An 11,902-nucleotide genomic window follows, 5' to 3' on the forward strand; every position below is an offset into this window, starting at 1 on the left:
CCTCCCTTACCACTCCTTACCTTTGCTAAGGTGAATCGTAAGAGCTCAGTTGCACTTTGTACTGTTGCCTGACCCTCAGGGTCCCTTGGAAGGATTCCCTTTGTTAATCCATGTGCTGCCACATGAACCCAGCACAAAAGAGATCTCACTCCATATTTAATTAAACGTTCCAGCAACAACAACAAAAAAATGTGTACTATTGGTAGGCTTTTCCAATAGTAATAGGCTTTTCCAACATCAAATCAGCATCTGAGACAGATGTTAATAAGAATATTTGTCCAAATTTGGGAACATCTTTATGGAAATTCCCAGAATTTTACAGTATAGAATGATATTCAAACACAAGCTGTATTTTCTGAGCATGCACATATCTCTGCCAGACCTCACAGCCTCCTACCAGAAACTTTTTCCTGGAAAGAGAGGGTGACATGAACAAGGGTTTATTATCTGTGATGGTGACTTAAGCAGCAGGAAGAGCCAACGTCATCTGACCCAGGGTGGCTATAATGAAGACATCTGTGAAGTTCAGGGCAAAATTCCTCTGCTACGGAGATGCTTAACCTGCTTTAACTGATATGTCATTGTCTTTGTCCTCTCTGATGATAAGACATGTTCTGTCAGGAAAAAATAACTCTGTCGTTTTGTGGAGGAAAGAAGGAAAGCAACTTTCCATGGAAGGAGGAGAATTGTGACTCGGGGATCATCAGTAATCAACCAAGTCTGTTTTAACATTTCCTGTTTCATTCGCTCATAAGATTATGCTGGAGATCTTTTCGCAGGAAAAACTGAAAATCAAAGTGAATTGTAGTAAATTGCTAAAACCATGTTGGCTTTTAACGATTTATTTTTAAATGACACTGTTGCTTTTGGTTTCATCTGCAGTGCATAATGTAAGTTTATCAGATAAGAAGTGATTTTTCATTAGGGAAACATTATAAGCAATCTGGAAAAGAAGAAAAGATTAGCAGTTATCCATGATCAGTTTCTTTCAGTGCCTCTGAGCAAGGCAGGTAACTCTCCGATCTCCTATTTTCCAGCTGTAAGAAGGGGGTAATAGTTCTCAGCAAGCGGAGAGACTCCTGTGAGGATAAATGCATGAGAGCAGGCTGTGTGATCAATGAGCAGTGGAGGGCCATATGGAACCGAAGACAGATTCCACCATGGCTGCCTTCTCCACATTAATTTGTAATAGCGAGCTTACTCTTTCAATTAAACCTTACAATCACATTTCTGCCAAGCTTGGTGTTGCTTCCAATTTCAGCAAAACTTCACAAGCTGGAACGCTGCCTACAGCTGACAGGGAAATTTAAATGCAAGAAAACCAAGCTTATGCATGGCCAAACCTTGTGCAATTCCAGGCCTTGTCAGTCTCTGCTATCGATTCTGGTTTAAACAAATAAGCACCCAGCTCCTTGTCACCTAACCCTGAAAGAGTTTGCTTCAGCTAAATGCTCCGCTCTGAATCCCAAGGGATTATGAGTGTCCAGTAGCAGTTTATACGGACTAGGGGCATCCAAGCGCAGTGCTGTGTGTGAAAGGGTGCTTTGCTTGGCCACCTGAAGTTTAAGCCTCTGTTTTCATGTAGACCAAACATAGCCTGGACCTCAGAAAACAGAAGCAGGTTGCAAGATGTTCAGTAGCTGTATTTTTTTGCACATACTGTTTTAACTGAGGGACAGCTGTTTTGCAAACATAGTTAACCAGCGTAGAGTAAAAGGTTCTACACAGCAAAGACTTGAAACATTTACTGTGTTTATTTTTGTGATCTTCACCCAAGCCCACAGAACTGAGAAACCCCATGGCCATCTGTGGAAAGAATTGCTTATTGCTTAAGAGAGAAAAGATGGACTGAAGTTGCAGTTCAGTGACTTAACCAAGACCTTCCTGCTCCAAAACTGTCTGGCTGCATGTGCAGTCCAGTCCGTAGCTGCTAAAGCCCTTTGGTGCCTGTGTATTTTAGGGAAGAATGGAGCACTGTGGCTGGCTGCCGGGCCGGGCCAGGCAGGATGCGGTCAAGCCGGTACTGCATCTGTACCTGCAGCACGGTCCCCCCAACAAGGAGCTCATTCTGCAGCCGCCTTCTGGCTCCTTTGTGTGACTTCTTTATTTAGCTGACCACAGCATCTCTGGGCGTTCACGATGAAGTAAAGTGGGCTGAGATGGAGAAAGTAAGACCAGTGCTTGGCCTCTTCCTTCTTGCCCACAAGGGAACTATTTTTGATACTTAAACTCACACTGTAGTCCTACTAAAAAAGAAAAAAGAAAAAGAAAAGTGAAGAACATGTTACCAAAAAGCCTTTTCCACGACTCCTGCTGCAGAAATAAGAGCTGACATCTGCCCTGGCAGCCCAGCAGTAGGTATCTGTTATGTTCTGTGTCTTGTCCCTGCTATGGCTCTTCCAGGTAAACCCAATTTTCAGATGTCCGAACTGCAGGAACATTTGTTCCCTGATAAAACACAGAGCTCCCAACATTTCTTCATTTAACTTGAGCTTAAAACCTGCACTGTGTTCAGTGATCAGACTGTGACCCTTCTGATTTCCACTGGCAGAATAACTCCATGTACTTCATCACAATTTCAACTTCCTGGGCAAATTATTCTTTTAACTTGAGATACACTACCAGATTTTGCTTTATTCCTTAAGAAAGATATCCTTCAAGAGGTAAATAAGTGCAGCCTCCCCCTCGTAAGAAAACTGCTGGGGGGGGGGGTTCAATAAGCAGTATTGATTTTCATGGCTTTAAAAAAAAAAAAGAAAGAAAGAAAGAAAGGAAGAAAGGAGAAAAAAAAATCAAAAAATTGCCTGGCATGTTTTCTGTTCTCAGTAGCTTCCTCTGAGTAAACATGGTGCTGCAAAAGAGAACAGTAAAGCATCTGTGAGGTAGCAGTGGGTTTTTAGACATGCTATACATAATCAACCTCCAAGCCTGGTTACAACCTACGTATGATATACTGTGCTCTTATGTCTATGTTTAGGTGCATTTTATCAGTGTAGGCATACAGCCACAGCTCTACTCTGAAGCTGCAGTTTTTGTTTATGCAGTAAACCCATACCTGGCCACAACCCCACGCAGGAAAAGCTATACTGGGAAAAGCATACTTCTGCTAGAACAACGGAGTCATTTGGGGCTTTGGCTGGCACAGCTCTGCTGGGGAAATCACAATTCACCATGCTCCTAGTTGGCATTGCTGGTAGCAGAAGTTTGGAACAGAGTTGTAGTCTCACAGGACTCTCATAGCTCAGGAAGAACAGATTGCCTTTAAACTTACTGATCCCAGGAGGCTTAGGTCTTTGGTGTTTTCTTTGCAGCCCAGGAAGCTTGTGTGAGCTAGAACAGGCTTTTGCAGAGCTTTTGTAATGCACTGTGATTTGTTTTAGACTGAAATATCCCTTCTTCAGCTGTAACTACTTAATTATCTACAGGAGCAGATTTGTATATTGTCCTCTCCAGGAGATGATCTGTAGCCATTTTTACTCTCAACTGCCTTTCTCCCCCCCCTCCCCCCCCTTTTTTTACCTGATAAGAGAAGTTTGTCACTGGACTGGATCTTGTTACGGTTACCTTTGTGGCTTTAAATTTAGTGCAGGAAAAGAAATAACTCAGCCTTCCAGACAAAATAGTGTTCTCTTTTTCCCCTGCCATCCAGTGCCCTGCCACAAAATAAAATAAAATAAAATAAAATAAAATAAAATAAAATAAAATAAAATAAAATAAAATAAAATAAAATAAAATAAAAAAGCAAAAACACAGAACAGAGCTAGAGAGTGTGTTTAAACATGAAACCATCTACATCCACCCTGCCAACAAAAGCAACAGTATTAATCCATTTTGTACTAATTTGAAATTTTCAGTTCTGTGTTTCTTCCAAATCAAGCAAAAACTGGAATAAAATCCCTCTTATGCTGAAATAATGTACAAAGGGGAGTGTTTGGGAGAGCCTGCTGGAGAATGGACCATGCTCATCATCACCCAGTTATGAGTGGGAATGGAATGGAATAAAATGGAATGGGATAGGATAGGATAGGATAGGATAGGATAGGATAGGATAGGATAGGATAGGATAGGATAGGATAGGATAGGATAGAATGGAATGGAATGGAATGGAATGGAATGGAATGGAATGGAATGGAATAGAATAGAATAGAATAGAATAGAATAGAATAGAATAGAATAGAATAGAATAGAATAGAATAGAATAGAATAGAATAGTTCCCGTGAGAGATCTACAAAGACCATTGAGTCAACTGCCTGACCACTTCAGGGTTAATGAAAAGTTAATTTAATTTCCCCCTTCTTCTGGCAGTGCTGGTGAGCCAACTTGATTGCTGCCGTTGCTGATGTAAGGCTGGGGTACAAAGAAAGGAGAAGGGGACAGAATAGAACCAACTCAAAGCTACTAGAAACACATGAACCAGGTAGGTTCTGTAAATACATATTTGGAAATGGAAGTGGCACATAAGAATACAGACATGGGCCATTCTGACTTTGGCTGTGCCAGGATGAAACTGGGAGAATACAGGCGCTGCTCTAAGATCTAATTTCAGGGCAGCAGTGGGAAATCATCCAGGCTACAGCATATTAAGATGAGGGAACTGCATCCTCAAGGAGAATGCACCCGAATTTGAGTTACTTGATTCTCATTTTGTTTTCTTGTTCACCCTTCTGTTTCTTTGTGAAGAGGAACAGATTTTACCCCTTTACAAAAAGGTTGGAAGTTATTAGTATGCTGGCTTTTACGGATGCAAAACCATGAGGCAGGTCCTACAGCCCTCTGGTACAACCTTAACAATCCCAAGCATCACACAAAACAAAACAAACATTTGAATCTCTCTTTCTTGGCTGCTATGTCTTCAAACTGTTCAGTGCACATATTCTACCTCTTCTCCCCATCAAAGGTGCTAAAAATAAGGTTATATATATATAATATATATATATTCCTGTCTACAGCATTCGGAGCTTTGTTTTTGAAAAGTATTGGGTATAGCAGAGCTTGCAATAAAACGCAGGCAGTTGTTTACTCTCTGCCAGGTATTTTTTCTAACTGCTTCAAGATGTCCCTCCTTTATGGCTGGGCCTTTATGACCTCTGGAACAGCACTGCTTCATCGGTCTAAGGCCAGGTTGGATGGAGCCCTAGGCAATCCAACCTAGCACTTGATGTAGCAGTTGGCAACCCTACCTGTGACAAGGGGGTTTGGAACTTGATGGTTCTTGAAGTTCTTTCTAACCCAAGCCATTCCATGATTCTTTTCTCAGTTATCTTTACAGCCGTATCTATTGAAGACATAACAGCTAGACTACACACTTCTTGTATTTGCAGGTGATCTATAGCAGAACCTTGGCTTAGTGTTTTCAAATGTCTACCCATCCATCCCCCTGATTTGATCTGTCATTACTGTAAACAGTCTTCACTGGCTTTTTTTTTTTTTTGTGGTGTGTTTTGTGTGTGTGTGAAAAAACATCACAATGTGATTCATTGATTACAGTGAGAAGCAGAGATTAGCGGGATTGTAACTTGGTGCTAGCATGTTGTGAAGCTAACATGCATCAATTCAGATGTTTTCAAGTGTTACATATGGGATCGTGTAAAGACTCTGCTCCTGCCACGGAAATTGACATGCCCTAATATCTAACCCTTGTTTCTCTATAGGGTTTTTCAGGGTTCTTATTGAGGATATGCATTTGTAAATGCCAAGCAAGTAGAAGCCCCAAATTCTCTGAAAATAAGACCATCAGCTTCATTAATGACTCTTCAGAAGCATGGTCCTCTCCTTACCAGCCAGCAATGCTGACCACTTTTGACTTTGTGTGCCTCAGTAGGTGATGGAGGCCATGTCACCAAGGGTTGGGGCCTGCAGACTGAGCAGAGCCCAGCTTTGTTGTTTGTCTGTGGTAGATGTGCAGAGCAGAGGATTGTTGCCAAGGTACAAATGGGATAATAGGTGGAGAGAGACATGAATATCATAGCATTTCTCGCCAAGTTTTAATCAAGAAATCTTAGAAAGCTACAAGAAAGCTGGTTCTCGTGGTAGATCTCCAATTGAAGACATTTAAAAGGTCACGGCCCAGACCTGCGGATACCTTGTCAAGAAAGCTACAAGGCTTCACCTATCGGTTCAAAGCAGAAGAGCTCCTGGTGGACACGAGGGATGCTCCTGCTGCACCGCTGAAATCCTTCAGGCAAGGCTTCTGTCAGGAAAGGGCCTTTCATGCTTTCTCACTAATCTGGTTTTTCATTAGTTAGCGATAGATGGCGCTAAATTTCCACCTGTCGAACTCTGTCAGCCAGAAATTGTATTTGAAGTAATTAGGCCTGCAAGATAACACTTAAAAGGGTTACTGCTGAAGTTGATGAAAGTGTGTGGGCATAGGGAGGCAGGAGCGCCAAGATGCTTCACCAGCTGGAGAAGTCTTAGGTGAGATAGTCTGGCTGCCAGAACAGGCTGCCAAGATAGTCAAAGGGAAGGAGCCAGGAACTGGAGAACGATTTGCAAATTCCTGAGAACAGCTATTGCCATCCTCTTGCTGGCTGGGTCAGGTAATGCCTGTCATTATCAGCGATTGAGGATCCAGGGCCAGAAGTGTTAAAATCCCACTAGAGATTCTCAGTCCAGTGGGTGGCTTGCCACAACCCCTCTGGTTCTGGTATTAACCCACTCACAGCACTCGGGACGTGTCTCAGCGATGGCTCTTGGAGCAAGGCCGTGCTGCAGGAAAGATCTTAGGGAACTCGCTGGCAGTCCTGCTGGCCCCCCACTTACAGCTCCTTGTGAGGAGTGGGGAACAGGTGAAATTATTTCTTGCTTGAAGCAAATAGGAGAAAAAAAGAGGCTTTCCTTTGGAATTTTGCACTCCTTTTCCAGCGGTAGCAGAGAACAGCCCTCCTCCCCCCTCCCCTTGCCTCCCCCGAGTGTGGATCAGTGCTTGCAGTTTTCATTGCACTGTTAATTTCTTTTGTATGACAGTCCAGCATCCTGGAGGGGGCAGGTACAGGTGAGGAAAAGGACAGGACAGCATACTGCAATAGCAATTCACTCTCATGCACACTGTGGAAATGAGATTCATAGGAAAAGAGGTTGTCCTGCTGGGAGCTGGAGCACAGCTGGTGCCATATGGCCTTCTCCATACTGCTCGGTTTGCTATCCTCACCTGGCCACTCTGAGCAGCTGCCTGCTGCACCCCTAAGGCTTTCTTCCTGCTGCTCAGGCTGCCCTCATGCAGAATCAAGTCGAGAGCCTCGCCTTTTTAAAGTGCAGATGTGATGTTACTTAGTGAAGAGTGGAGCAGGGAGAGGAGGGGTGTTTGCCCTGCTCACTTGGGAGGAGTATGTATCATGCACTACTGGGCAGCTGTGGGTGTCATTAGCCCTCAGTACTTTCCCAGAGGCACATATCATGAAGACTGCTCACAAACTTATTTTCCTAAACAGCTTTCCATCACAGACACACCTAAGCATAACTTGCAGGGCTTTCTTTCTTATTTCTCCTGTGTTGGATAATCTTTTCCTGCATTTCTCAGACAGCTTCTCCTCAAAGCTGTTTGGCACAATAGAGTTTTGTGGGTGATGGGTGCGTGAATGAACACTTTGTGGTATGCTTGCTTCTTTTGAGGAGGGCTATGGGTTGACACTGCTGGAGACAACACAAGTGAAGATGTGCAGGAAGAAAAGGAAAAACCCCAAATAAAATCCTGGCTAAGGATGTGAATCAGGAGTGAAAGATGCAGAGACACAGCAGAGAACGTGGACACATTTTGCTCAGAGGTGTAGCGGTACTAAACGAGGAAGCTTTTGGCTCCCCTGCTTTTGTTATTTGACAATGAAAAGCAAAAATGGAAACCTATCAACTTTGCAAAATAATCAGAATTGCTCAGATCTGACCCTCAGTGCAGTGGAACCTCAGGATGAAGAGCACCCACTTTTGCAGCCCAGACATTCAGAATGTGACTTGCTTTGTGCGCACGGAAAAAGTTTACGAAGCTCGTCTGGACTCAGTCCTGCATATTTCCAGCTAATTGCATGCCTTGAGATCTAACAGTCCTCTTCCTAAATAATGTCTACTTGTTTAGAATGTGTCTGTTCACCACTTTTGCACTATAAAAGCAATGTGTAGTGAATCTGATGCTTGCAATCTGTAGCCCAGAGGACTGAACATGGAAGTCAGTGCTGTGCTCTGCTCCTGCCTTTGCTTCTTGTCCCTCAGTAGATCATAGAGTCATAGAACCATAGAATGGCTTGGGTTGGAAGGAACCTTGAAGATCATCCAGTTCCAGCCTCCTGCTCACTAGATAAGGCTGCCCAGGGCCTCAGGACTTGAATGCCTCCAGGAATGGGTCATCTGGGCGTCCATGTATCCACATCTTCTCGGATTCCTTCACTCAGGGCTTCAGTTTTCCCTTTCTGTCCTAGCAGTACTCTCCTTGCGACAGTGGTCTGAAAATGTTTGGTTGCATCTCTGTTCGAAGATCTAGTTAGAAGTATTATTATTATTGTTATTACTACAATGGTTGCTCTCCGAAATACTTAGTCAAGGAAAATATTGCCAGAAACTGAGGCTAAAGAAAGTTAAATGAGTCCTCATGCCATTAACACACAGTTTCCTGTCTGTGTTCACAATACCGTCCTGCAGCAGCCTGTAGGAAGAGTCTCCTGTCTTCTTTGGCAAAACCTTAGAAGCCCCAATGGAAAAGGTCCTTAAAGGCTGTCCAGCATTGAGGGATTTGTTTTTACAGGAAGGCTGTGGTGCACACTTTTGAGTGGTCATGCGTGGAGTCAGGAGCTGGACTTGATGATCTATACAGATCCCTTTCAACTCAGAATATTCTATGATTCTGTGGTTGTGTCTAAGATGGAGAGAACTGCAGGCACTCAGCTGACTGCGAGTGAAGGCCGATGCTCTTGGGCTGCCTGCCTGTGGCTTTGGGAGCCCTACTTCAGCATCGGGGTTAGGAGCGCTGCTCTGGGCGCTGGCAGTTTGTGCTGCTCAGAGGGGGACAAGAGGCGTCTGAGCCACTGAGCAGCAGGGTGCTCCTCTACTTTTTCATATCCTCAGACAAAGGGTGTATAGAGTAGAGACTTAGACCCATAAATCCGGTGTAATTAAAATACTGAATGTTAACCGTTAAAAGCAGTCTGAGCGAAAAGACTCTTAAAAGAGTTATTTAAAAAAAAAAAACAACAAAACACAACACAACAACACAGTTTTCAATTACTGCTAAATGAAGCAATAAATGCACACGCAGTTAGTGATGTATCCTAATTATTATTCCAAACTTCAGCATTATTAGTAATGCACTCTGACGGGCAAGAACAACAAGCTGCACAGGCAGCAATGGTTCTCCAGTGCCCCTCGGCCTCCAGGAGGTGTTGCTGTTACACAGCTCTCTTGGAGACACTCAGCGCTGTGTAGAAAGAAGGGTGGAATAAAATGCGGTAAGGCTGGATAAAAAATGTAAACCATACTAAGTATATAGAACCCAGTCACAAGGATTTCTATTATGCGGGGAAAAGAGAGCCTTTAGTGTAATATGTGTCCGCAGTATAAATAGTTCAGCAAAATGTAAACACCAAATATTTCCACCAGAGATCTTTGCAACCTCACATACAGTAGCCCTACTTTTCTTTTTCGTTAAGGACTTCTTTTAATAAAGGGGCTTTTGTGGACGGGTTTGGGAAAAATAGCGGCCACCTGTAAGTTTTTTTTTTAACCTAACAGTACATACAGTACATCTATCAAAAGCAAAGGAATTTGAGACCTGCAGACTTTTTAAAGAAGCGAGTTCCACGCATGATATAAAACAAATGCCATGTGTGCACCAAGCCAAGCAAATTAACAAAGGGGCAGGGGCATTTCCAATATTGCTTAAATAACTCAGGCTTAATAATGGGCTCTTTTCACACATGCACACAAAAGCCGAAATGTGTTTAAGAAGAAAAACATGCGTTTTCATTGTGTGCTAAGGCAAGAACCCCGATTTTTTTTTTTTCCTTAGAAAAGCCATTAACCCCAAGCACACACATTCTCTGTAGGCTTTCTTAGGGAGTGAAGACAGCACCTTGATGTAGAGCTGTTCTCTGCAGATAGAGGGGAAAGACCAGTTTGCTCAGCCTGTTGTGTGCTGCTTGCCTTCAGGAGTGCTCTCCCAAGGCCCCTTCCTCACTGGAGAGGCATCACAAACATCTCCTGGGTGCTGCTCTTGGTGATCAGAGAGATACTGAGCACTGTGTGGGTGCAGTAGCTGACGTGTAGTTCAGTGTTTGGAGGAGCAGAACTCTGCTCCTGCTAGAGTCGAGTTGCTGGTTTTGGGTGCTCAACAGTTTTATATGTTAAACCATGAAATGTTCTTAAAGGTGGCACCTTAAAGTCAGGGCAAGTGGGTTCGGTTAAACTACTTTTCCAAGCCAGTTCCTTATTTTCCACAACCCTGGATAAGTTGTACACCCATCCCCCAGCCAGAGCGGTCACCTTCAGCTCCTGGTAGCCAACCTGCCAGTGGTGAGCCTTGGTGGTGCTCTACAGGGATCCAGATCTTTTAGGATTTCCTTAAAAAGGAAAAAATATTTTTTAACACGATGGTGCTTGTGCTTTTCAGTCCAGTTGAGAGTGACAAAGAGATAGGACAAAAAGATACCAAAAACGTGACTCATGCAGGAAATTTAAAATTAAGCGTTGGTTGATATAAACAGCCTTTTGTATAGAACTGTTGTTCTCAATCTTCACTGGCTTTGAGTAAGCACACAGCATGCCACACTTGGCTTTTCCTGTTGGCCTCCATTTAAACTTCTCAGTTTCCTGTGGCCACAGAAACATTAAAAGGTCCTGCGAATAAAACCTTTACCCTCCCTCCATACAAAATAGAAAGGGCTTCTACCACAGATCCAGTGGAGACGAACTGAGATTTCTCTTCCACAGTGATAGAGAACTCCCAGTGACCACAACACTTGCAAATTCCTGTCTTTTGACTCCAGCCCTGCACATCTGATTGCACTCAGCCTGAGCCTAAGGATAGAGGTGCCTCTGCCACTGCTGTAATTGCAGGGTATCTGGAGCTGTCGGTGACTTGTTCTGTGTCTGAGGCATTACGGACTCTGAGCCAAGTGCTCGGTTGCAGCAGTGCTCCAGAAGCTCCCCAGGCGGCATTCTGTCAGTGCCGAGGGGCATCAGTGTGAATAAGAGCCACCTGCACCCAAGGAGGCTGTGTCACAGTAGGGGAACCCTGAGCAGTCAACTTGGGTTTATTATAGTCCCTTTGTGCAGCCAAGATTTTCCCTCTAGCTAAAAGCACTTTGCAAACGTTATCAAATAGCTCTATGATTTAAGATTTTGTTCCCATTTTGAAAACACAGAATTATGCCAGAGAAGCTAAGTTGTCCAAGAATCACAGAGAAAGTCACACCAGGGACGTGAACAGAAATGAGTGGATCTTCATTCCTCTTTTCTAGCCATTTTTATCCTGCACATTTTTCTCAGTGGTCTCCTTTTGTCTTGCCATGAAATTAGATTTGGGGTTTTGAGATGGGGACCTCACCTTTCTTTTTGCCTGTTACAGACCTCACAAGTTGTTACTCCCAGGGAAATAATGAATCTCATGAGCATCATTGGTGGGTCAGATTTTCGGCTGCTTAGTTACATGATTTCAGTGCCCTTCAGTTAGACCCTGAACTCAGATTCAGCCTTGAATGCAGCAGTTCATACACACATCCACATTACTGGAGATCAACAAACTGCTGTGCATCAGCTGAGAACGACAGCTTAGATGCTGACGTCCAGCAATACACCAGCTTTTCAGTTTTATTGGCCACTTCAAAAGGATCTAGCGCAGTAGACAGGCTGGTATGGCATTTTCAGCTTACCAGAACAGCAGCTGATATGGTTATTTTCTGCTGCCATAATGAAAAGAAA

At 43.6% G+C, this 11,902-nt stretch overlaps 1 long non-coding RNA gene across 1 annotated transcript; it reads right to left on the reverse strand.

Annotated features, from left to right (window-relative positions):
- Positions 1-317: 317 nt before the first annotated feature.
- On the reverse strand, positions 318-10,340 carry LOC107316595. Its single transcript, XR_001556463.2, has 3 exons — positions 10,056-10,340; positions 3,520-3,653; positions 318-2,851 (listed from the first exon to the last, which is right to left on the reverse strand). It is a non-coding gene; the product is annotated as an uncharacterized LOC107316595 (long non-coding RNA).
- Between the last annotated feature and the right edge of the window lie 1,562 nt (positions 10,341-11,902).

This window comes from Coturnix japonica, chromosome 1 (genome assembly GCF_001577835.2).
Source record: "Coturnix japonica isolate 7356 chromosome 1, Coturnix japonica 2.1, whole genome shotgun sequence".
NCBI classification, from domain to species: domain Eukaryota; kingdom Metazoa; phylum Chordata; class Aves; order Galliformes; family Phasianidae; genus Coturnix; species Coturnix japonica.